At 40.5% G+C, this 27,188-nt stretch overlaps 2 long non-coding RNA genes across 5 annotated transcripts; one reads left to right on the top strand and one right to left on the bottom strand.

Moving 5' to 3' along the window:
• Positions 1-10,358: 10,358 nt before the first annotated feature.
• Positions 10,359-14,275, bottom strand: LOC135308529 (uncharacterized). The gene is made up of 3 exons (XR_010368940.1): positions 14,122-14,275; positions 11,934-12,165; positions 10,359-10,550 (listed from the first exon to the last, which is right to left on the bottom strand). It is a non-coding gene; the product is annotated as an uncharacterized LOC135308529 (long non-coding RNA).
• Positions 14,276-14,929: 654 nt separating this feature from the next.
• Positions 14,930-21,256, top strand: LOC135308527 (uncharacterized). Of its 4 annotated transcripts, none has more exons than XR_010368938.1 (3): positions 14,930-15,028; positions 16,591-16,751; positions 21,072-21,254. It is a non-coding gene; the product is annotated as an uncharacterized LOC135308527 (long non-coding RNA). The 4 variants fall into 4 exon arrangements; XR_010368936.1 differs by lacking the exon at positions 14,930-15,028 and adding an exon at positions 15,081-15,504 and having other exon boundaries at positions 21,072-21,256; XR_010368935.1 differs by lacking the exon at positions 14,930-15,028 and adding an exon at positions 15,530-15,669 and having other exon boundaries at positions 21,072-21,253.
• The last annotated feature ends 5,932 nt before the right edge of the window (positions 21,257-27,188 follow it).

Genomic DNA, 27,188 nt, shown 5'->3' with positions numbered 1-27,188 from the left:
TCATTTCATCTTCTTATGTGTAAAACTCCCTAGCACACAGCTGTGTTTCTCAGTTTATTGAGCTGTAAAATATGTTGGTGATATTCACCTATTCCTGGTGTCCTGAGATGCCTGGAAGGGCAGAACTCTTCCAAAGGAAAGATAATGAAGGAGTCAGGCAAGAAGGCATATGACTAGCATTGAATTTTAAACAATAAATTGTAAGCAAAATAAAGGAAAATAAAGAATTCTGAATGACCAATATTAATGTGGAGGAATGTCTTGCAGGAATCTGCTCTCTGATGAATGCTAATTAATAGTCCTACTGCAGATCAGGTACATCCTAGAGACTGATTCCTTGGAAGTGCTTTTATTTGATGTTTTATGTCTAGCAGTAGAGAAATTAGGTCAGTTTTATACGATGTGAGATTTATACTAGGGAACAATGATTCTGAAAAAAGTTCTGATTCTGATGTAGTGGCTAAAAGGAACTGCTATGATCCTGACATAGATATCAGGGGTAGACTATTAGTAATATTCATAATACCACTGCAAGACTAGGAATTTCTAATTTAATTTTTTTTTAATTGGCAAATTTATAAAAAGAGCTTTTTGAGACTTCAGTTTGAGTTATAAAGTGAATGATTTAAGGAATACAGATTTTATAGTGTATTGATGAGAATAAATTTAGAATTTAAGGAATGATGTGGTTTCACCCTGTATTGCATTTGGAGAATGCAGGTAATAACAGTGGGCTTTTTGACCTGTGAGGCAATGGTGGAGCATTCAGAAGCTAAAGGATGATGCAGAGGAATACAAAGTGTAAAAATTAGGTAGGTGTTTTACCAGGTTTACATTGCTAAACAGCAAAATTTGCTTGTTGAGACATGACTTGTCATTCAACCCAAATATTTTATCTCCTTTATTATAGTACATATATCATGGATTATTCCATTATATAGTGGGGAAGGTGTGTTGGGACATATTGTTGATAAGTAGATGCTTAAATTAAATAGACACAATAGTTATTTTTTGCCTTAGTTGTAAAAGTATGAGTATTCCTTAAAAAATAATTACTTTTTTTCCATTGCTCATCAGAAAAAACTGAAGTTGCCAAAAGAAGTTAAGTTTTTGTTTCAGGATATTAATGGTTAAATGTAGACAAAAAAATCTCCTTCTCTTTAATTTTCTTATACAGCTCATCATAGAAAGAAGGTTTTTCTCAGGATGTATCTATCCAAATGACTCTCTGTTATATGATGCTGTATTTTTAATCCCACAGCATATGGAAAACATTCTCCTGTACAGAAGAGGTATCGTTTTATAAAGTCGAGATTTTGCTTACCCCGGTGACTCAGAGTCAAAGCAATATCCCTTTTGTGCTTCCAGAGAGTGATGTAATGAAGCAGACTTCCATGTGCACACACTAAAGCCTGGCTATGTTCACGTGTGCTTGTGATTAGTAGTTGCCAGTCCTGACCTCTGCCTTCCCTGATGGATCAGGATCCATTGCTCCCTACCGCAGAGGGCCAGCAGAAGACCTACGTGCAATTTAACCTTAATTTCAGTGCAGTTTTGAGAACTTCCATGGGATGTGGGTGGGCAGAACATCTTGCTCACTTAACATTTAAATTTGATTTTGGAAATACTTTTACTAGCCAACAAGTTGTTTTCTTTTAAGCTTTCACAGACCGAGGAACATTGTCACATAATTCCATTGGTGAATCCAGCAAGTTTTTGTTAAATTGCAACACCTCTTTTAGGAAGTTATTAAACAATGATTTAGAGACCAAAGATATGACAAATTTACCACTTCCCTTAATGTCTTTTTCCAATGCATAATTGACTCCATTTATTTCCACTTTGAATTTTAGATCTATCTTTTCGCCATTGGAAGTTAATGCACTTTGCTGCCAGCTCAGAGTCCTGAGACTAATCACAAATTTAACATGTGTCATAGATAAAATAACTCAAAAAGTATGAATAATAATCTCTGTATCTCTCTAAATGCTAGTAAAATTGATTGGCAACCTTCATGCCTTTCACCCACAGTGAGTATTTGAGCTGAAGATAGAGATGCCATTTCTTTGAAGGTGGTCGCTCCCTTTAACTTTGGGTTTGCTTGTCTTTCCGCATTGCACACTGTGATTATCCATCAACAGCAATGCCAGAGGCTCTTGCAGCTTAGCAGGGGCAGCTCGGGACACGACTTTCATCTTGTTGAAACAAATAGTAATATCAAAGTTCTTACAACCCTCTGAAAAATGGCAGAGACTTTGAGGTGAATATTTAGCCACTTGGCTGTGTGTGGGCAGTGCAAACACAAGCTGCAGCAAACAAGAGTCTTCCAGCCTTTTCTTGGAGTTGCCTTGCAGAGGACAGAAAGTTGCCAGCAATTTGCTCATTATTAGACTGGAGTCACCAGAGCAGGGCCTCTTCGTGTTGACTCGTGAAACCCTTTCATGCTTATCAGCATACAGCTGGATTTCCTCTGCTTTATCACACTGCCACTTTTCCTGTATGGCTCTCAGTTTTGTTTGGAGTTCTCTGGCCTTGCTATTATATGCAGTTCTCTTTGATGCAATGATAGATCTTGCAACTCTGCTCTGTGAAATGTGCACCTCTCCTGAGGTGTTGTATAATTGCAGGATCACTCTTATCTCATCAATCTTAATGTTTTCTAATTTTTTTGCCCTAGGGTCTTGTTTGAGGCATGGCATAAGATATCCCTGAAGATTTCCAAATTATTTTATTGGAATTCTTTAGAGTTTTTCATGCTGAGCTTTTAATAAAGCAAAACTTTGAGGATTAATGTCTACTCAGTGCACAGTTTCCCTTCTAGTAGCTTGTTTTGAAATGAAAGAAATATTTTATTCAGCAGTGGAAGAACTTTTAATTGTACTTGTTATGATCAGGAGAGGTCTCTGGACTGTTTCGTGTTAATAAAGCTCTTCCTCTTACATCAAGGTTTCTGCTTGGCTATTCCACGTAGCCATTGCCTCCTGAAGTGGCAAACTTGAAAGGTGTACTCCCTCTCCCTTGTGACTGAAATGTTGAGAAAATTGTCCAGCATAACAGCTATATGCTGCTTTGTAATCTTATGAATAATTTCAGATTGATTGACTCCAGTCTCTAGCTTTGCCTCATTTCTGACAGAAGTATTTCTTGTTTTGCTCCCTGAACTTTAAATGTTTTCCACATGTACTTTTTAGCTAACTGGTTTTGCATTACCTGCAAATTAAGAGTCTCTCCCATCCATGAAATTAAGAAAAAGAATTACTTTAAGTGGAACCATTTTTAAAACATTTTTTCAACGCTGTTTTGAATTCCTGCTATAATTGATATATTTTTATCTATTTTCTCTTCATTTTTTTTTCTTGCTTCCTGAGATACATTGCTGCTTTTACATTGCTCTGCCTCTTTCTATAGCAGAAGGGAACTGGGCAGCAGTAATAAAGTGATATTGTATCCAGGAATGGAGGAATGGGGCCTGCTGTACTACCCACCAGAGCTGACAAAGTTGTGGGTTTGAGACCTCTGCATAGCAAGTGCAAGTGCAAGACTGTACTTCACAAGCAGAGCTGCCATTTTTAAAAGGTGTGGCCCAGTCTGAGGTAAATTCCAGCTCTTTCAGAGTCCTCTTTTTGGAATAAACCTATAAATGAATACAATGTACATCTCCAGATAGTCCTTACAGATATGAAAGGGAAGGTAAGAATTAGCTGGGAGGTATAGAGTACTCTGGTGAGAGTGTGGGGGTATATATATATAAAATGTATATATATGTATATGTGTGTGTGTATATGTACATATGTATATACATATAGGACCATTGGTGTTCTACCTATGAAAACATGGTGTTTACAGAGTTTCTTCTGCTAAATATTATTAAGAAAGCCCAGTGAGAGGTTTAATTGCTCACAAGACACTGTCCCCACCCACAGGTGTGGATGTTCAAGTGAGACCAAGGACACCTAGTTTGGCCCTAGAAGTGAAGATATTATTGCAGAGTGTCATGCTTCCTCTTTTTATTCTTTGGTGAGAAACAAAATGCATCAATGTAATTTTTTTAGCCCTTAATCCTTCTTCCCCCACCCTCCTGGATAGAGACAAATGCTCACTATGAATCACTTAGGCCAAGTTAATGAACAGAAAACAGATACAGCTCTAGTATTGTCCATCAGCAATAGCTAATGGTAGTAAGACTGCTATATACCAAAAAGGGTCTATGAAAAGTTATCTTTTTTTTTATTTTTTTTTTCTCATTTAAAATTTTTTTCTTTAAGGGAACGCATAGCTCTCAACAAGGAACACCCAATTTTGTGCTTTCTGGAAACAAAATACACAGATTGTAGCTTAAGTGGCTTTTAACTTTGAAGGTCAGGTAGTACTGCATCCTCTTACACACTGAAAAAGAATGCTCAGGGACCTCAGTTTCAAAAGATCAGATTTCACAACATTCCTATTTGTTGAGCACTTACTAATTACTGAAATTATTAATCACAAAGTTAAGCAAATGAACTCTGTGGGTAGGCAAATTCAAGAAGTTTTTCTTCATGTATTATTGTTTGAGTCATATCACTGTATTATAGGCAGGGAAGAGAAAGGGAAATAGAATCTACAACTTGGCCTTCACACCGCTTGGCATCATATTAAAGTGAACAATCTGTGTAAGTATATTCTATAATTCCAGGCTCCCTGTATATGATAGACACTTCATGCACAAAGTTTGCTTTCAGCATAATTTTTTGCCATTTCTAAAATAAACTCAGTTGCACATTTCGGTTTGTTTAACTGAGATAACGTTCAAAGTCATGGAATAAAATATCCCCCTTGGGCTCTTAGCTGTGGCACTAAGCACTCACTGACCTGCTAGACCATTGAAAGTATTCTCTTCCTCCTTCACAATCTTTGTCAGGTCAATATAGACTCTCACATCCAAGCACAGCTAACCTGGAGTACCTAATGCATTACTTACTGTCCTCTGAATAGAACTGCACTCAATATCTGGTTAATATTTGCTATATGCAATGTGGGATATGCTTTTGTGATAGCTGAGAGCTAACAAAACTGTTTACAGAGCAGAGGGGGTTAAGTGTGCTGCTATTTTCTTCTTTTCTCTCTGCTAAGAGGGCTGTGTTTGCACTCACTGAAATTAAGACATGGTGTGACCTCAGCTTAGTTGGATGGATTAGTTGAGTTTTTATTTGGTTTTGATGGGTGAATACAGACAAAGACAAACCATCCAGTCTCAAGTGGATGGAAAATAGACCTAGGTCCTGTGCACAGCAGTATTTATGTGTCACTGCCCAAAAATGCAGGTAGTGAAGAGAGAGGCAGTGAGGGTGTTAGTTTTGCCCTCAACAATGAAGGCATCTAATTGCTTTCAACAGATATGTATACACACCAGAACTCCTCTGAGATATTTGGTATCAAAATACTCTAAAGAACATGAAGTTGACCCTAAGTGTTGGCTGAAGGATATTAATTTGTGGGGGACAGGTCTGAAAAAACTGGGGCAAATGCTGCAGCCATGGATCATGCCCCATAGTTACCCAGGGGGTCCACGAGAAGTCAGCGCTGCTCACAGGCATCCTCTACCATACTGCAATGGCTGGTGTGTGTGTTGTACACCAGCATGAGTCTGGTGATGTGTCATGTGAACACCTCAGCAGGAGCTCTTTGAAGTACGGAAATTAGACCTGCAGTTGTAGAAGGCACCCTTGTAAATGAAAAAAAAAATTCTAAAAAGAGTCAATCTTCATGCTGAAGAAGTGCTGCACAGTGGGCTGGGAGCACTAGTGACCTCCCAGTGTCAGTTGCAGGTCATGTTTGACAAGCAGACTGATCTGGTGAGATTCCTAATGTCCTGGACTTTTCATCGCAACGTTTTCCTCAGTTATCAAAGTGTAGTTTGACAGCTGGGCTTATTCATATTGGTCTCAGTTTTGCAGTGATTAGAGATAAGGAACTCAATCATGGGGCACAAGTAGCAATGTTTTCCATTTCTAATGGAGGAATAAGCAACCCATTTTAGGGAAATATTGTAAAAGCAGATATTTCAGCACTTGTGAAATGATGGTGTTTTATGCCAAGAAATCAAGAGAAAGGGAAGATTTTTGTTTTGTATAAAATTGACATTATTTGAAAGGACTTTAAAAAAACTAATGACTTTTCAGTGACTCCTTCCTCTGTAATTGAGACAGAAGTGTAACTCAATCAGAAGACAATGTTGGTTGGTTTAATGCACAGATTATGGTTTCAGAGAAGCATTTATTTCCCTACACACTGGACATCTGGAAACATTCCCCTGCCACATTTTATTAGAACATTGAAATCACCTCATTAAATGATATGGAGGGATTTAGAAAGCAAGGTAATTGTTGGGAGATCAATCACCGATTAAACTTCCCATGCCACTTTAATATGTTCCCATTTACTGCCACAGACACTCATTCTAATCATTTGCTATGCCATTTAAATGATTTTCATCACAGACTTCCAGGTTTTCTGAGCCTTCTCCTGGTGTAATGACCCCCACAGCATTTTCCTGTCTTTGTTGTTGAGCAAATGAGCTGATAAGCAATGAAGTACATATGCCAAATTACTATTTTGGTACCCACTGCTGCTTTTCTCTCAAAGATACAATAGTAGAAAAGGGGCTGGACAGAAAATCTCACCTGCTTATTTACATCTATTCTCTCAAATCCTGAAACAGAGCTTTATTTGTGACACTACAACACAGACTAGATGAAATGGTGAGTGTCCTGCCGAGACCAGGGGATATTTGAGAGAGTACATGGTGGGGGTTGGATCCTGAAGGCAAGTGAGCATTCAGGGAGGAAGATGAGATCCAGCGGGGAGAACTGAAGTGCTGAGGGCTGCCCTAGTGAAGGTGTGCATGAGTGCTGAACCAGCATTTGACATCTTGGAGCAAGAGGCTTTTGACAGAAGAATATCACTGTTGGTGCAGGAGTTGCGGGAAAGAGAAGACCATCAGTGTAAAGGGGAAGCTGCAGAGAAGTTTTGAGTAGTGTTATTGATTAAGAGTTTTGGGAAAGAAAAAATACGAACCAAGAACCATTCCTAGACAGGCACAAGTGTCTTAAGGGTCATGGGGCAGAGTTGGCACAACTGAAAAATGCATGTTTTCTTGATGAGAGGAAAATATTCTAAAACTGTGCCTTGTATCAACTTTTGTGCTTCTTTGCAGGGAGAATGAAGACAATGTAATGTCTATATGTGAGACTTAAGGTCTATGGCAATTTTTTTTCTGTAAAACTGTATATAATTGATATACCTACATAATTGCATATCCTTCAAGGTCTTTTCATGAAGACGTGTGTTGGAGAGAACCATTAATCTGGTTAATATTTATTTGCACTTTAATCCCTTTTTCTGTCCCACTCCAAACTAATTGTGTGTGCGTTTGTCCCTCCCTTTAACCACTGCAAATAGAAAGCAGACGGGAAGCCAGGAGCTTTGACAAAAAGCAGGAAGAGGAGAAGAAAAAGCCCTGAGAAAATGATAGCCACACATGGCACACTCTGATCTCACTGTAATGAGGAGCTTGTAAAGACTTGCATTTGTGGGTCATTTACCCGTGCTGTACAGAGTGTTTGTTTTACTTGGTAAACAAGGATCACAGCACTCCGCTTTCAGGCAAATAGATTGTGGATATATTTTCAAAACTGAAGCTGAATGACTTTAAAAGTGTGTAATAGCTTTCACTGGTTTTCATTTCTTTTACACATAGCTTTTTAAATGTGTGACTATTGACAGCCCTGGAAGGTAATCTAGGGTGACTTTTCCCTTGCATTGATTTGGGCAGTCAAAAGAGATCTAGCTCTTTTCCATGTCCAGCCAGCAGCTGTGGAATTTCTCTGTCCCTGAGCGTATTTTACTCCAGTTTCTGATATTTCTGCCTGTCTCTGCTGTCTTAGCTATGATCTCAGCATCACTCTGAGGTGCTCAGCCATCGATGTTGCTCACATGTTGGCTTGCTCCAGGTGCAAGGAGATTGGCTTGCCTGGTATGGAAGCCCAGATGGATGGCAGCAGTACAGCATGGACTCAGGCTCTGCCCCTTGGCTCTTGCCCTGGTTCTAACCAGCCTGATCCACACAACAAGCAAAACTAAACTTGTACTTTGACATGGTTTATGAAGAGATGAGACACATGGTCTCTCTTGTTTCATCTCCACACAGAGCCCCAGAAACCTGAGGGTTGCTGCACAGTGACCTCTTATAGAAATTATAGACCAGTTCTTACCTGTGCAGTACAATGTGATCCAGGACTCTCCTCACAGTTTGAGTAAAGTGCCTTTTAATGCTCTCTGTTAGTGACTGCTCTTTGATGTTACTCTCAATATTTGAAAACTCCATGTTTGTGTTTCTGCTCCTTTGGTCTTTGTGGAAATGAAAAATATTTTACCACTCTTGCAAAATTACACACTTCAGATGTACTTTGGTTATTTTTTGCAGTTTTGTGAGTCCTTTCACCAGTTTCCAGGGTCCTCAGACTTACTGATCAAGATCCACTTCAAGACCTCAGACTGAATCCAGCTAAGGCAAATTTGTATTTATTTCTGCAAGATTCTTCATGAGTGCTTCTAGCTTTACCTGTAAACAAAATACCTTGACACTATGTCTCTAATCTCACACCTGCCCATTCCACAACTAGATTGCTGCTGTCCTCCTATGGGTCTACTCTATCCCCCTTCCTCCCTGGGGAGCATCTTATCCTGCCTTCATCCCCCAAAATCCAGCTCCCTGCATGCCTGACAGAGTAGCAGCCCCTCAGTCCAGCCCCACAGCCTTCATTGTCATGGTGAATAGCAGGTCAGTTCTCACTCACGTGCAATCTTTCTGCTCTGGGGAAGTTCTCAGGACCCAGGCAGTGTCAGTCCTCCCATCTCTGAGGCTCCCATAGCCAGGGTGTGAAGGCTGCTGACAGCAGGAATTCACAGCAGCAGGGTATCATGCTGCTCACTGCCTGTGAATTTGGTGTAACACAAGGGTTTTGGACAGAAGAGCCATATGCTGTGGGCTGTGCTGATCCTCTGCTTTTGGTCTCACATTAATTTTGTACCCTGTGGGGTTTGTTCCGAGTTTCATAGTCACCTTCTGAAAATAGTGAGTTTTGGCCTTCTTCCAGCAAAAGCCAAAATCTCCTTCATCCTCAGGCCCAAAGGACTAGGTTGGAAGGAGGGAAGAAGCAGAGGGAACAGGTACTAGGCTGACCTCTTTTTCCATGTAAGGGGACCAGCTGGGAACACAGAAAACCTAACAGATTCTAAAAGCTGCCTGCTGCCCTCCCCTTTCCAGAAACCCTCTCTGCTCTAAGTAGGGGGAAATAGCTCTTGAGGCAGCTTTTCTCCAGGCTGAGAGAAGCTGGAGGTCATGTAGTAAGGAACATCTTTGATGCTGGAGCTGTGAAGACTTGACCTGTGACTGTAGCCTGCCTCTTGGTCATCCTGGGATTAAATTATGATATGGAGCAATACCAGAAATGTAATTTAACAGGGGTGGGGAGTTTTTAACTCTGACTTAGTCCTGACCTATTTTGTGATGCTTAGAGACCCAAAAGCCTGTTGTGTGCCCTATTATTTCTGAGAGTCTTCCCAGGTTACTCCTTGTTTTGCTAGGTGGTGATGAAACCCAGGGAGTGACTACAGCCCAGGCTTGGAGGGCTGTCATTTCTGAAACAGCATCTGAAAAGTTTGACGATGATGGTAGGATTTGAGCTGGGACTGCATTCCTGCTGTTCTCAGCAGAAGAAAGCCACACTGCATCAGTGGAAAACTGCTGAAAATGGCTCTGATAGCACAATAGAGGGACAGACTATTGGACAAAAGGGTGATGCCAAATTTTGGGGCATGGCCGCTGGAAAGAATGTTCTGGCAGTGGTCCAGGCTTAAAACCCCAGCTTGCCATAGTGGGTGCTTTTCATCCAAGCTTTCAGAGACATCACATCAGTTTGGTTTAGTAAATATTTCAACAGCGTTTTGAAGTTCCAATGAAAACAGAGAAAACCTTTGATGTCTACAGACCCTTTATCCCACCACACGTCTCACTCCATGCTTTTCACCAGCATTGTTTAGTCAGTGCTCGCTGAGGCCAAAGGGATGCAAGGTGCAAAATCTTAGGCCCACTGAAGTCAGTAGAAAACTTTTCCCTGTTACAGTGAGGTCAGGTGCATGCTGAAGTAAGTAAAAGAGTGATTTTAATTTCTTAATTTCTCTCATTGAAAAAAAAAAAACAAAAAACACAGAAAGAATTCTGGTCAGAAAACAAGAAGCTCTGAAAAAAAACCCTAAATGAAATTAGCATCATGTATGAGGAATTATTTTTTTAATTATTAATTTATTTTTTCAGGAAGGGTTGTCTTGGACATTAATCCATAGGAGAGAATCAAACTCAGAACTATTTTTCTGATGGTCAGCCTGGAAATCCCTGCATCACTGAAGCAGTAATAACAATTGTCTTCTGGGTGGATAGACTTGGATTTTTCATATTGGTTTTCCCAACAGAACATTTTTCAACAAAATTATTATTCTCCTGCTGAAAATGCCTGTTTAGAATATGGATATTTTATGCATGTTAATAATTCCAGAAAAAATTCCTACCCAGCAAGTCTATTCAATGCCTTACTTATTTTCCTTCTTTGTGTTTTGTTTTCCAAATGTAAATATTAACAGTAATTTCCAAGGCTCACAGGGAGACTCCCAAGTTTAATAAAGCCTATGTTGTGAGTCTTTACCATATTACATTTCTGCTTGTTTGAAAATATAGTGCAAAACAACTGAGGGCCAAAGAATGCATCGACACAAATTGGGGATTTCTGCAATACCTTTGTGGGTGTTTAAGGGGGAGGACACTGCATTCTGAAGTTTGACTCCAGTGAATGTGTTAGTAAATATGTATAATATCTAGTTTGTTTTCCTCTCTGTTTTCTCTCTGCTACTCTATCTTTCTCTGTGTCTCCTAATATTTTGTCATTGTTTGTTTGTGAGTAGCTTTTTCCTTTTTTTGTTTTGTTTCAAGCACCAAGATGGATTTTAATTTTCTTTCCTTTTTCTTCCTTTTCATTTTAATTCCCTTCATCTTCCCATTCCAATTTATTTTCCTTTTTTCCCTACTTCTGCCTTTCTCTGTGGGAGCTCATCCTTATCCCTGATTTAGTGTGATAACACAGAAAAACCCCCTTGTTTTCAGAAGCTCCCGTCTGTCTCAGGACAAGCAATACGCTAGAGCGGCTCCTGACAAAACATAGCCCTTTTGTTCAGCATGTGTTGGCTCACCCCAGCTGAATGAAATGGCTTTGTTTTAGGTGCAGAGAGTAAGCTGGGTCTGCCTGGCAGGTGCATCTTGCAGCCAGTGTCACACTGCAGTAAATTCTGTAATTACAGGTCATGGAGGTGGAGCTCTCCTTTGATGTGACTTTTTCTGTTGTTGCAAGCGGATACAATTTGACTGAGATATCAAATGCAGATAGCAGTAAAAATTTAATTAACAAATCAAAGCTTTTATCTGGCGTTTTAGAACTCAAGCCAACAGGTTTCTTCAATCTAAAGAAATCACAGAGATGGAGGGGCGAAGGCAGTGCCTTTGTAGTGTATACAGCTTACAACCTTTTTTATAATGCTTGCAAAGATAAAGCCTTTTTAACTGTTACTTTCCCTTTGAGAAGCTTTTAGTTCTTCCCCAAAAGCAAGGATATTGTTCACTTCATTTTCTTCATTTTAACTCCTCAGTGTGTGTGCATTTTCTTTCATGATACTGCAGATTACTTACCAGAGGAAGACAAAGCATGCTCATACTTGCCTTCCTGCAATTAGGGCTGCACAGAGCACCCCACTACTCCAAATTCATGTGCTGGATTGATTATTTCTCTTGTGGTGAGCCAGACAGCGATGGTGTCAGTGGCTTGACATTCCTTCCATAATTTACTTACCGTCTTAACAATGAAAGCCTCAGTGAAATGAGGCTGAAACTTGGCTCTTAGCTCCTTCATCTGCAGGGAAGTAGATGCTCTTCACTTTCAGTGCTTTCCAGGAGTGTGTCATGATCAAAGCAGATGGGTCCACATGCTGACTCCTCCAGTCAGCCCACTCATTCTACTGCTAACTGGGAGCTGGGAGAGCAGCACTCTGCCTGTTACATGTCGTGTGTGTGATTACTGCTGCCTGTGAACAGAAATAAAGGCAAAATAATAATAGTAGTAAAGTAATAGTAATAGTAATGTAATAGTAATAGTAATAGCAATAATCCACATGCCTAGTGACACCGCTGCTAGAAGCCACATGTCAGATCACCCCAAAAACACATAATGACAGATATGTAGATAATCAGAGCATGTTGCACCCTATATCTCAATAAATATGACTGACTTGCATTTATGGGCCAGCTCTTTCTCAGAAGTTATTTCCAAAAGTGTGTACAGACCAAAGTTATAAAATGCTGCATGACAGATTGAAACAAAATATCGTAAGTAAAAGAAAAATAATCTCAGCTGTTCACCATGATACTCTGTATTTCAAATTTCAAGACCTAGAAACCCTTCAAATGAATGAACACTCTCCTAGAGAGAGCCCAGATTGATCTTCTGTGGTTCTGTAGAGTCAAGTTGTCCTATAGGTGTTATTCCTGTCTTTCTCTGTGTATCTGAGATTGGCCCAGGAGTTTCTGCAAATTTGCACACAAAGGTCCTAGTTCAGGGAAACATGTAACAGTATCAGACAGCACTTAGGAAAGTCTTAAATACAGAAACACTTAATCAGGGTCTTAAGGACCTGTCTGAAATGAAGCCAAAGAACCTGAGTCAAAGCCTTCTGAAATCAGCACAGCACCATGAACCTGTGCTTATGCCAGTGTATGTTCAGAGGCTCTCACCTGGAATTATAGATCTAGATTTCTGAGCTGACTACTAGAAGGACTACTGAAATAAAACTCTACCGAGCATGATGAAAAGAGATGATAATCCCAGTGAATTTATAGTGTCACTCATATATAGCACAGTTACCAAATTCTAAACTCACAAGCTACCGCTGTTGCAAAAGCATCAAAAACTTTCCCAACTTCTAGCTGGAGTTTGGAGAACTCCAAGAAGAAAAAAAGAAAGTAAAAATGAAAGAAAGAAAGAAAGAAAGAAAGAAAGAAAGAAAGAAAGAAAGAAAGAAAGAAAGAAAGAAAGAAAGAAAGAAAGAAAGAAAGAAAGAAAGAAAGAAAGAAAGAGAAAGAAAAGAGAAAGAAAGAAAGAAAGAAAGAAAGAAAGAAAGAAAGAAAGAAAGAAAGAAAGAAAGAAAGAAAGAAAGAAAGAAAGAAAGAAAGAAAGAAAAAGAAAAGATAGGCCATCCTTATATTTAAAGTGTGCAAATTAACTTCTTGACATTTGCATTACTAATTTTAGTGCTTTGATAGAAGTACTCTGTTACCAGATTTTAAAGCCTCAGATATCACCTCAAACAGCTAAGGAAAAAAGAAGGAAAGACTTCAAAGTGAACAATTACCTGTTGATGATGTATTATATTTAAAGGCTCTGGCTGTGGATTAAAGCTAGTCCTAGGATTGTTAATAGCCTGCAGTAAACAACTAATGAATCAAAGAAAAGGAACAAAAAGCAGCTCTAGTTGAAGGACATTCCCACTAATACCAAAGGCCAGAGTCTAAGTGTTAAGTGTAACACAATAAAATACAATCATTTCACACTAGAGTGTATAAGAATTTAGAAAAATGGTCACAGGTGAATTATTAGGGACTGTCCTTTGAGGTTTGTTCTCAAAGCCCTTTGATGCCATTAACAGCACCAGGTTTTCCAGTGTTCTGTTGGTGTGGGTTTGTTTTTTTGTTTTTTTTCCCCCCCAGTTTACATGCAATTTTATGTTGTATAATGAAGAGGATAGGTCTGAATGTGAAGAGCTATACCTACAGCAGTGATAGAAACAGCAAATTTCCAGACAGGAGAAGAAAAAGCTCAAATAAGGAGGCACAGAACAGGAAATGGAGAGAAAACAGCTGAAAACAGTGCAGAATAAATTGGATGTCTACAGGGATCTCTCTGATTTGGAGCTGTTAAGAATCTTGATGAAATAGGAAAGCGAGTGATTTAAAGGGGGTGGTTGGGAGAAATTATCTCAACATACTTCAGCTAAGTAGATGACAGCAGTGCTGCAATCATAGTCCTTCAATCATGGCCCATGTTCTTCCCACCAGAGCAAAATCTTTTAAGCTGTTGGCAGCGTTCACATGAGCAACAGTGGAAGACCCTCTTTTCATGCTAAATGGAGCCCTGATCTGAGAAGCTTTAAAGAGGGAATGTTATTTTTACTTAAATGTGTGAGAATTGAGGTAAGGGAGAACTTTTCAAGGGAATGTACTTTTTCTCTCTGAAAATCATTTTGGGAGAATTAAAGTACAGCAAAAACCACTGTGAGCTTGCAATGCATTAGGATGAAATTGATACACACATAGGTGTGTGTGTGTGCCATGGTGCTAAATGACTTTTCATCTTTTGTCAGATCTAAGCTTTTAAGGCTGCTAGATTTTCTCAGGGTTTAGGAATTGCTTGAAAATAAAGGAGAACTAAATGTGGATGATACACATGCACTGAAGAGCTAGTAGGCATTTCTAATGAAAGTGATTATTTTTAAGACTGAAGAAAAAAACTAACAACAAAAAACCCAAAGTAACAACAAATCACAACTAGAAAAAACTAATTATGCCCTAGAAGTGACCTACCAATCATCTCTGTCTTTCTGCACTCTGTGGTGGATTGAGATAATAGTTTGATTATAGTTTTGATTGAGGTAAGTTTTAAAACCAGCCTGGCTATTCAGCAACCACCATATCCAGTCTGTGGCAGGTCTGAATAATGAAATTTTTAGGGTTGGAAGGGTCCCCTGGAGATTACCTAGTCCAGCTCCCCTGCCAAGGCAGGGTCACTTGGAGCAGGTTACACAGGAACTCTTTGGGTGGGTTTTGAATGTCTCCAGAGAGGGAGATTCCATGACCTCCCTGGGCAGCCTGTTCCAGTGCTCTGCCACCCTCAAGGTAAAAAAGTTCTTCCTCATGTTGAGGTGGAACTTCTTGTGTTTCAGTTTATGGCCACTTCTCCTTGTCCTGTTGCTGGCCACCACTGAAAAGAGTCTGGCACCATCCTCATGGCAGACTCTGAGATATTAACTTCCATTAATGAGATCCCCTCTCAGTCTTCTCTTCTCTAGACTGAACAGGCCCAGCTCCCTCAGCCTCTCCTCATAAGAGAGATGCTTCAGACTCTCAATAATCTTTTTGGCCTTCCACTGAACCCTCTGTAGTAGCTCCTTGCCTTTCCTGTACTGAGGAGCCCAGAACTGGACACAGCACTGCAGATGTGGCCTCACCAGGGCTGAGGGGCAGGATCACCTCCAACCTTTGGCCACACTCTTCCCAATGCACCCCAGGATAATATTGGCCCTCCTGGCTGTAAGGGCACTGCCAGCTCCTGGTCAGCTGGTCACCCACATGGACTCCCAGGTCCTTCTCCAGTATGTTAGCCCCAGCCTGTGCTGGTACTTGAGGTTTTCACCTTGCTCTACATAAGCAAGGCCCACTGGCTCTAGGTCTGTGTGGGAAAGACCCCACGATTCCCATCCCCAGCAGGAGAGATGTTATGTGCCTGAAGTGATTCCTTAATCACAGGATGCAATATGGTAACAATTAGTTTTTGGGAGTGAAGACTGTTTTTTTTTTTTTCAACCATAATAAGTCACTGGTTCAGAGCTTGGGCCTGCTCAGCCATTCTTCATGACATCACTCACACTGAGCAAGGACTCACTGGTCAGCTCTCATCTCAGGGAAAGGATTGCTAATGTACCCCTGAGATAAAAATCAGGCTACACAAAGTGTCTCAGAAACATTAAGAGGGATATGAGAGAGAATGAGTCAGCTTGTGAAAAGGAAAGGGCAGTATACACATGATGATGGGGCCAAGACTTTTCTCATGACGCGTGGGGTTGCTGTTGAGTGTCTGCTCCTCTCTGTAGGGGTGGCTGCTGAGGGACCTGGACCCTTGTATATCAATACATTCACTGGCTTGTATCCTCATGGCAAGAGTTCATTTTATAATGACTATAGAACTAAACAGAGAAGTGTCCCAACTTTATTTTGAGTATTGGTCTTTCCCTACCGGATGCTGGCATTCCTGTCTTCCACCATTCCCTGCCTTGGACACAGGTGGCCTTTCTGGGGCTGCAGTCCCACAGGAGGCAGTGAGTCAGTTTGGTGTCATACCACCACTGGACAAGAGTCCCTTCCTCTGCCTCATTTCATCATCTTTGTATTGCCCTTGCTGTCTCCTGACTCTAAGCTCTGCTGCTTACCATATGTGGACTTATGGAACACTATTTTACATGACTTAATTCCAAATTTGGCAGAGGACTAACACAGCAAAAATGGCTCAGGGAAGTGTCTGATGAAGATGGAGCTGCCCTGAAGGAGGGTGGGGCAGCACTGGGAGATTTCCTGAAAGGATGGAAGAATATGAAAGGAGGGAAGGGTAGAGGAGACTTGTCTTTTTCCAGACATATAAACTGTGAAACAGCACCCAAAGACATTTTTCTGTGTTTTGTTAGAGTCTCTGGAAAGACAAAGGCAGTCTGAACTGTGGAAGCAGAGCTGCTCTCTAGGAGTTTTGATAAAGATAGCCTGAACAATGAATGTGGACTACAAAGCAAACATGTGGAAGATGAAAGTTAAATGAGGTGAAGCCCAAGCATAATCCTTAGCACTTCAGGTAAATTGTCCATCATTATTTCTATATTCACTGTTTGCATACATGCATGTGACAGCTGTCTGTATGTTTGGGGTTCCTTAGTAGGCCACACATATTTCTGCAACAAGGTGGCAAATTCCATATCCTGTCTTATCCTTGCTGTCCATAGTTTTTGCTGCTTGCTGTGAGGATTACATCCTGTGTAGTGTTTTATGATTGAATCCCAGACCTCTGGAAAGTCCCACAGTCAGTTTGCCAAAGCTTGCCATTTTAGTGCATTATTTGTTTGTGCCATAGCAATGCCCAGAGGCCCCTTTGTGCAGAGCAGCATCTGTGGCTGGTACACTTGCAGCTGTTTGTCCTAAGGTCCAAGATGAACTCTCACAGCCCCATCCCTGCCTCTTCAGTGCACAGTGTTTTCAGCCATCATTAAAGCTTAATATGTTCCATTTGGCACAATTGTGAGAAAGCTATCTTGTTTGGGGAAAAAATATTTTATTAAGCCCAAAGCAAAGACACAGCCACTTTTGGGTGATGTTGTTGATTATTCGCAAAATGTCATTCCCGAGTTGTCTTGTTTGCCAAGTGTGGGACATATGTTAGTAATTGACAATGAGCAGAGTGGATCTCTTCTATAAATGGCTGTTTCAAGACACGATTAGTAATAAAATAAAGGGGCCAGGGGTTCCTCAGAAGATCTAACACTGTATGTCCTTTAAAACTGTTATCGCTAGCAGGCAAGACTTGCTCTCCCCCTTTCTCTTCCAGACTGCTTTTCTTCCTGTAGAACCTCAGGCCTGTTCCTCATTTTTGCTTATGTTGCAACAGATGGGGTTTTTTTTCTTCAGGAGACAGCTAGCTGAAATCTATGTCTTGTGTTTCTGAATACACTTTCCACCAACATTTGTGCTATCCTTAGTTGAACAACTCTAGCAACGACATACAATGATTTTCAGGGATCTAAAGGAGGAAATAGTTTCACGAAAATTACTTAATTGTTCTTGGAGTCTAATTCTTCATTTCAGTTGCACTGCAGAGATGTAAAATATCATAGATACTTTAAAAGAGTCAGAGGCCTGAATTTACTCTCATGTCACCACTGCTTTAATGTGAAAACATTAATTCAGATGACATAATTTCTGAACATATCAGTGGCTTGGAAGGGTTTGAACACACAAATAATTATGTAGGTGTGCAGTCCTGAGGAGACTTTTGTTGCCACAGCTCTGTTTGCTCAAGGAAGTTATTGGTCTGTAGTGATGGAGGTAAAAACAGCCTTTCAAGAGACCTAAGTACCACTGGATATTGAATGGAATGGACAACACAATGCACTCAACAGGAAAGGTGCCACCTGTGTAAGGGTCTGTCACATTTGTCTGATATTTGGTGGGTCAAGATATACAGTTGTTTGGGTGGCTGATCACAAATTTTCTTTTTTTTTTTTTTTTTTTTTTAATGCAGAATACTGGTAAGTTTGAGTGTTTGTGGTAAATTGATGTGTAAGTGGATGCTGGAAATCCATCCTTCTGGTGACTTGGCCTAGTTAGCAAGGAGAAGAAAAGAAGGAAGTGCTGATGACTGATGCAAATTTATACCTGCCCTTTATGATGTGCCTTTCTTCCATGTCTTAGTGGGCTCCACTTTGCTATGGGACACTTGTGTAACAGAAGAACTGGTTTACATTTTTGCCTGTTTTTTCCAAAGCAACACCAGCTGATGTGATCCACCCCAATAAACATTAGCTAACTGTTCCAATATGTTCTGTGTGGGGTGTAGTCTAAACCAGAAAATGATGCAAAATACTGCATCCCACGTCCCAGGCAAGAGCCATGGCCAAATTGGTGCGTGATTTATGCACCAACGGCAACAGCAGCCCAAGGAGCACTAAGGTCAGCATGAATCTTTCCACTGATTTCAAAAAGCATCATCTCAAGCCGCCTGAGAAAATGTTAGGCACTGATTTTACCCCAGAAGTGAACATGGATTATGAAACATTTCTGAGAGCCTGACTCCTTTCTCTTATTCAATCTGGTGTTGAACAATCCCAAACCAGAGATGTCCTGGCTCAAGAGAGGTGGCGTTGCCTGGCTGCAAACGGAGCCAAACCTTCGGTATTTTCCATTTGTCTCAGTCTCCAAGATGTGAAGCTTTCCCTGGCCCTTGGGTAGAGAATGCAGGTTAGTCCTTCCATGTGGAGTCAACACTTGTTGATCTGCTTTCCAGTTTGCATTGCTTGTTTTTCCATTAAAGGAGGAAAGAAAGGCAAATTAGATCACTTTTTGGAAGGAGGGGGAACTGAATTGTTGTTCTTACCTACTTCATATCTGTATAAGTCCCATGTGTCAGTTCTTGTGCATCAAATAAAGTGAAAAAAAATCATAAATAGGAAGCCTGATCCCTGCTTCTCTGTACCCACATTTTTAACAATAACGGATTTACATTCAGCTGTTGGACTCATCTTTTATACACTTTGTATAAGGATGGTATAGCCTGACAACACTGCTGCCTGGTAAGAAGTCAGAGAAAGTTCTCTAGCAGGGCTCAGGCACCATGACTACTGCTTGGAAAAAAACCCAACCAATTAGCAAAACTCCAGGAGTAACAGTATCCCTCATAAACCAAGGAAGGACCTTGATAACTGCAGGGTTGATTTATTACTTTTCAGCCCAGAATTAAAATTTCGTATTGAATACTTTCAGGACAGAAAAAAAATTGCAATGGTAATCTAGAGGTTGGATAAAGTTAAGCTTTTCTTTTCAGCACTCCCAACTATACTCTGTTAAATTACATCTTGGTAGCATATGAGTAACAGTGATTTCAATCCTGTGGCTCTCAAATTGTGGGTTAAAACATGACAGGGCCTGAGCTTTTCCTCTCTCCCCACTCTTTCTGCCACACCAGTTATGACTATCCAGGGATAGTTAACTATTACCACCCAACATTTGATTTCTTCTATACAGTCTTTGCACTAAAGACAGCCAGAGACAATGGTATTACGTTGTTGCTGACAGTAATGCCTTTGTTGGGATATATGTTTTGCTGACAGCAGTTGAAATCTTGGAGGTATTTGCTATTGGGAGATTGGTCCCATCCCTCCTAGTTTGTTTATGGTTTGCAGCTCTGATGCTTTGGTCTCTCAGCCAGCTGGCTTGTGTGGAAAGGGGGTTCCTGGAAGAGCAGCATTAGGCTGGCTCGGGCCTTGGGGGGTCGTTACCATGTCCCTGATTGTGCACTTGACACCGACATGCTGGGTGATTTAGGATCAGACACTTGCTGTCTTTGCCTCCATTTCCCTCCAGTGAAATTGTTAATGGTGGTGCTTACTTTACAAACTGCATGGAGCTGTAAGGTTGCCAAGCTCTCTATGAGGCAACAGATGACATCAATTAGTTGTTTTGTACAGGCCCAACACTGAGAAAAAAAGGTTGTTTCAGTCTTTGTGGCACTGAGGTCATTATGTTTCCCCATTCGTCTTGAACATCTAGCCTTGTAGGGCATGAGTCAGGATCAGTTGTGTACTTTGCCTTTCTGTGTTCAAATACAGAAATGACCTGTAAACATGGCAATAGTCAGCATTTACCATCTGATCTATCAGAAGATAAAAACATAATGTGATTTATTGCCTATCTTTACTTCGGCCATGGAATGAAAGGTTTTTCTTTGTTTGCTTAATAGACTTGTAATTAAACAAAGAAAGAAAGAAAAAACCAAACCCCTAGTAATTATCTTTGTTTTCTTAGTGAACATACTGTTGCCCCATTATTTAGTCTTCTCCAAATTTCTCTGAATTTTACACTAAAGATAAACTTCTACTTCATTTGAAGTTAACATCAAATTTAGCATAGACTTTAACAAAACCAGAAGAGGCCTCATTGTCTTGCCAAAACTTTTTGAAGATGAAGATGCTGAGTTGCTTAGAGGAGATGCTTTGGATTCTTCATACTATGAGTTGGTTTACTAAATACTGACTTAATGCATATTAAAAATGGGGGAAAACCCCCTAGAGTCTCATGTTACTTGAACAGAAAAAATGCCTCACTTGCTTGTGAGTAAACCAGTGTCTTACCGATTACTATGCATTTTTCTCAATACAGGAAAAGCATATAGGGAAAAATTGGCAATTGATTATGACTACCATAGCTTCACCAGGGGAATAGGAGCCAAAAAATTTGCAGTATGGGATGGTTTCTTTGTGTAGCATTTTGGAGATGTCAGACACATGGGGGTTTTTTTTGCACAGACTAATGTGTGGCCTTGGCATCAATCTATAGCTTCATTACATTTGATAAGGGTTGCTAGAAATGAAGACCTTGAAACAGGCTGTCATTCATACCTTTGCAGGGTGGGGTGAAGGTATGAAACCTCCTCATTTAAAAAGAGCCAAATCACATTACTGGAGAAGATCAAATTACTGGACTTCATGCACTTCATGAATCTCTGGCATCGTGTTTGCTTCAGGATTGCCTCCAAGATGTGAAAGAGGAAAAAGACCTATTGGAAAGCCCATGGTTGTGTCCTTCTTAACTCAATAAATAATCACTGTAGCTTCCTTTCCCAGTTGTTTCCTTGTATTCCATTGATCCTCCTGGACCCAGGCTCTGAGATTTCAAGGCTCTTGGCAGCCCACTGAGCTCTGAGGGAAGAGGTAGCACATGTGTGTGATGAAAAGGGTGAAAGCTTTATGGAATCAGCTCTAGTTTCCCTTCCTCGTACAGGCACTTGCTTATCACTGTAGTTTTCCTGAAAGATCAAAACCAAAATCTTTCTGGATTTGGAGCAGTAAAAAGTTGTCTTTATTGCAGGAATGTGACACTGTAGGAGTTAAAGTAAATCCCATTATTTTTGTTCTTCATGGTGCAGCTGCCTTGCCATATTTAATATTGCACTGTTACTGATATTGTGCAAAGGCTTTGGTACAAATTGAGATTAACAAGTAACAGTGACATCACACCAATGGCAATAACCTAAAGTAAATTATCTCTTCTTCCTACTGTTCTTTGCATTTGCATTTCTGCGGGGGCTGAATTACAAAATGCTCTAGGCCATGCATTTTATTGAGGTGACTGCAATTCTGCAGTAGCAAGCATTTCTGCCCTTTAGCTGTTAACCACATGGTGCTCCAAATAAAACAGCAAACCACTAGGAATGTCAGCTGCATCCCACCCTACTGGGAATTCAACTTTGTCTGAAGACAAAAAATATTTTTCTTGGCTGATATTTAATAATAATAATAATAATAATAATAATAATAATAATAATAATAATAATAATAATAATGCTGTACTTTCAAAATATGGTTTTCTAACCTTGGAGTCCGAACGCTGTATATCACTTACTTTTAATCAGATCTGATATTGTATGAAAAGGTTTATCCTTAGGAAAATACAATAACACAAATGAAAATGGATTCTCAGCCAATGCAATCCAGAATTTGTTAGCTTTATTGAAATGAATGATCAGCCTGGTTTTCTTCACTCCAGCTATGTGACTATTACTGTAGTGGAAAATAGTTTGTTAGCACCTTTTGATAAATAATCACTTGGCTATCAAGAATCCAATTCCTTTTCTTTTTCTTTTTCTTTTTCTTTTTCTTTTTCTTTTTCTTTTTCTTTTTCTTTTTCTTTTTCTTTTTCTTTTTCTTTTTCTTTTTCCTTTTCTTTTTCCTTTTCTTTTTCTTTTTTTCCCCATGTTTCCACCTTCTGCTTTCTTTCCTATTCATACTTCTTTTTTGTTTGTTTTTGAGTTTTTTAAGGTTGTCTATCTGGAAGCAAAGCAAACACTTTCTTTCTTTCTTTCTTTCTTTCTTTCTTTCTTTCTTTCTTTCTTTCTTTCTTTCTTTCTTTCTTTCTTTCTTTCTTTCTTTCTTTCTTTCTTTCTTTCTTTCTTTCTTTCTTTCTTTCTTTCTTTCTGTTTAGGTAGTAATAAAACATTTGTGGTGGGCAGCAAGGGGCCATCTGCAAGGCCCCTTAAGACTTGGGATCAAGACACCCATAAGCAAGGGTTCAATGCTTAAAAATTATTTACAAAGTAAGCCTATCAGTGAGGTGCACTGAAAGCAGTGAGAGCACTCGCTAAGAACACTCTCTGAGAGAGTGTTTCTCTCAAAGCTGTTATTTAAAGCTTTTGGGTTGCTTCAACCCACATGGCTTTGAACAGAGCTTCTGAGGATGTCTGGGTTAAAGCTGCCCTCTTTTTAACTTGAGGACAGCCTGCTCTCCCACTTCTTCAGCTACTGGCCTGTAGGCAGGAAGATAAAGACCAGCCCTGTCTCATGTGCAGGGACTGCAGGTTACTGGGAAGGCCCTGCCCTACACATCTTCCATAAGACCTCCCTTAGTCATGACTGCCATTAAATCAAGGGAATGTTCTCATGAATGGCCCTCCCACAACCTCTGCATGTTGACTATTTGCAAGACACGTTTACTGCCAGTGTTAGATGATGAAAACTGCTGGGGACAACTGTCTCTCTGCATGAACATGTAAAGGCAGGGACCCAAGGGAATGGTTCTTTGTGTTTCCACTTCTGCTTGGCAAGTGAGGGTTGCCTTTTTACTGAAGAGCTGGAAAAATCAGCTCCTCCTCCAATGTCCTGATGTTATGGCTGAGGCACCAAAGGGATCTGGGAGAAAGGCGGTGAAGGCAGCAAGAGCTGCTCACACCTGCTCTGTTTCAGGAAGCTCCATGCTCCAGGTGTCTGTCTCCCTGTCGGCCCTGCACTGCAGTTCCTGCACCTGCAATGGCTCTGCCACCCTGACCAGGGACTTCCCACCTCTCATATGTGTCACTTGCAGTGGAAGAGGATGAGATGGGAAGACCTGACTGAGTCTACTTCTGTTGCTTCATTTTCAGTAACGCTGCTGAGGCTCTCAACTGCTGCCTGCAGCCTGCTTATCACTGTGCTGGCTTATCACAGTGCTGACAGGCATTTTGATCCTGAGTAAGTAGCACTGCAACAAATTGGAGATGTTGGGTGTGAACTTGTCTGTTTTAATGGGCTTAGAAGGTCCTGATCCCTCCATCATAAGAAGTTTACAAGGCAGCCTGGAAAAGGTTTAGAGGTGGGCAACAAAGATGATCAAAGGTACAGAAAGGCTCTGTGTGAAGGATGACTAAGCTAGGACTTTTGTATATGGAAAGGAGGTAAAGGAGGAGGTGATACATTTACAAAAAAAAAATATTGAGTGGCATGGAGAGAATAAATAGATTGATTTTTTTTTTACTCCTTTCCAGTACATGAGGTGGGAGACATCAGACTAAGCTAATAAAATAGTAGGGCTCCAAACAAAACATCTCAGTCAGCTGACCCATGGATCTCCTTGACAAAGGATGGTGTGGGTGCTAAAGTTTTCAGGATTTCAAGGACAGACTAGAGATTTAACATAAGAGTAATGCCCTGGGAGTACTAGCCACATAGAAAGCACAGCCTCATCAGGAGGCTCCTGTTCTGAAAATGTCAGAAAATTGGGAGAGTGTTACATGGAGTTTTTACATATGCCTGTTCACTAGGCATCTGCTGTTGGCGTGGTGGAAAGTAGGATAGAAGGACCTTCAGTCTGACATTTTACAGTTTTCCTCCTGTTCTTCACAGCAGTGAAAAGTCTGCAAAGCTGTAGAAACTTTGAGTAGGCTTTAGGTAACTTTAATCCTCAGAAAATAGAGGCTCTAGTCACCCATCTCCCAGAAATCAGTGGCATGGAGGGCATGCCACCCACCCTAAGATAGGTATCCAAAAGGACAGATGAATCACCCTCTCCAGCTACCTTTTATTTCTGATTTCCCAGGGAGTCTGGCAGCTGCCTCGTGTTGGATGAGTAGTTTCTTTCTAACTTCAGTTAATCTTACTTGAGTGAGACTGATCCTGATTAAAGTGGCTTTTGGCAGTAGGTTTAAGGCCTTTTTCTGCAAGGTTTCAAATGCCACTGTGTTAAGGCTAGCATTTATTAGATGTGTCCTTTGAAAAAAGCTCCTTGAGCATGACTGGGAATTTCACTCTTCAAAGGTCAGTGGTCAGCAGCAACAAAACCAATCAAGCTCTACCTGGGGTCTGAGGAAGCTCTGTTTCAGAGTGTGGGACTTCTGACATTTCACTGCCTATTTAGACACTGCATCTGAAACTAATTAAAAGGAAGGTGAATGATAGCTGAGAGACAGAGATTACTGGCTTGTGTTATACTGTCCAGAAACATTACATGACCATTCCCAGCTGTTGTTCCAGCATGGGGTACACCAGCTGTCTCATCAAATCACACCATGGAATAACAGCACAGAAATCTTCCATATTACCCTGCCGTAAGAAAACAACTCCCTCCTGACAAGACCCCAAAACTAAAAAACAGTGTCTTGCAAGATAATTATTTTTGCTTCCTTTGATTACATTTTGCCTTCAAGGAAGCAGGTGTAAACACAGTCCACATCTATTCCAGCTCTGTAATCACCAGCCTTTGTTTTTGTAAATGTATCTAAACTGCTAACTTCATTTTCACAGCACTTAAATTACTTGGAAAATTCTTTCTCATCCAGATTGCCAATATGTAGTGTGACAGACTTTGGCACTATTGGAGCAGTGTACCCTGCCTGCCTTCTGTGGATGCTTCTGTGGATGTGTTAATCATTACTGCACAGCTTTCCAAACCAATCAGATATTGCTGGATGTTATATACATATTAAGTGAAATTCATGCCTTTTTCTTTTTAGTTCTGCCTTTTACAAGAGATTGTGACATTCAAGACGTAAAATCAAATTTGCACCAGAATTTAGATTTCATAGGGACAGGCTTAGTAAAAGACAAGACTAGCAAATATAGCCCTATTATATTTTCCTTTTGTAAATTTGACTGGATGTAATTCTTTAAATGTATAACCAGTATCTTATCAACACAAAGCTACTATACTTGATCCCAGATATGAAACTGGCAGGAAATGGGTTACTACAACAAAATGTAGAAGTGTGCTTTCACCAGCTTGCCTGAGGAAAAGACAAAAATTTTAAAATTGTACTTTAATTGTAGCTGAATTTTAAAAATACCAGATGCTATTTGATATTTAGATATGGAAATAATAATAAAGTCTATGAATACTAATGCTTCAGGGTCTTACAGTGTCATAAACCCAGAATAATGCCACTGAATACATCTGAATTTTGCTGATATGGAACTGCTGGAGGGGTAGAGTCAGGTCTCAGGTATTTTTCAACTGTAGTGTTTAGCCTGGAAAGCCCTTTACCTACCATGGTCATTACTGTGTGTGCAAAGCTCAGACATCAGAGCTTTTTGTCTAGAGAATATGAAGAAACACTATCCTTAGGTAAAGGGAGCCCTAAACACATTCAAAGACTACACAGTGTGGGAGAAACTCATAATTTAAGCCAGTGTGGGTGGCTGAATATTCTGAATGCTTTTATGGATCTTTTAAAAATTATGAGCTGACAGCATTGTACCTTACCTACTACCCTGAATGCCATTTCGTGCTGTCCTTGTCCTCCTGGGGGAGGTAAGGCTTGTCAAATGAGTAAGAGCCAGCAGCATCTAGATACCTTCCTCCCCTTCACTTCAGTTAAAATTAGGCACAGAAATGCCTTTGTGGGTTTGGGCCTCATATCCCTGAGATATGGCAGGGAATCAAAGTGACCTGCAGGAACAGCATGGCAGCAGAGCAGCTGCAGCGAGTATTTTGTGGCAATGCTGGTGGCAGATGGACCAAAAGAATTGTTTCTGGATGCATCACAGCTCTTCTTCTCTCTGTGCAGAAGCCCAGGCTCACCTGAGGTTGATGCTGACTCTCTAGGATGGACAGGAATTACAGCTGACCAAGTAACTTGTGCTAGCTGTCCCATCAGCTCTCTGAAGAAAGTGATTTCTTAGAAGCATTTCTAGAAGTCCTCTGCAAGTTGGTGGTGTGGCATGTTTTAGGAATTGGCAAAAAAAGTGACACTGTAAGCAGCCAGACAAGGGTTGGACAGTGTACAAAGCTTCCAAGAAAAAAAGGCTAATATCAACAAATATAGGTCGGATACACATAACCATTTATCTGCTCTGGCCACACTAACAGTAAACCAGCTACAAACTCATGCAGATGACATGCTGAGTGTACTTCAAAGGCTTTTCACAATTCCTTAGCTTGGACAGAAGCAAGGCAATGTGGGTGCCAAAACAGACACAGGAATCTCCCCCAGCCAACCATTTCTTAGCCTGGCACTGCATCTTGATTACTCCCTTTCAGAAAAGGAGAGCTGCCATAATTACCTGGTTTCTCTGCTGCTGTAACTGGCACTAAGCAACATGGTTTTATGGTTGCATTTAATTCTCAAGCCTAAAGGAAGGGAGAGAAGCCTAGGGCAGGGGAAGGTGGGAACATGGGTTTTAGCTGAAGTATTCTGTGGGGCTGGGCAATTTAGATAGAGAGCCATCAAATATCCAGTGGAAGGATTGGGGAAGTTCCTTCCCATTTTTGGAGGCTGCTT

Source organism: Passer domesticus, chromosome 1 (genome assembly GCF_036417665.1).
Source record: "Passer domesticus isolate bPasDom1 chromosome 1, bPasDom1.hap1, whole genome shotgun sequence".
NCBI classification, from domain to species: Eukaryota; Metazoa; Chordata; class Aves; order Passeriformes; family Passeridae; genus Passer; species Passer domesticus.
Note: the sequence above shows the minus strand (reverse complement) of the source record. Positions and strands in the feature narration are given on the sequence as shown.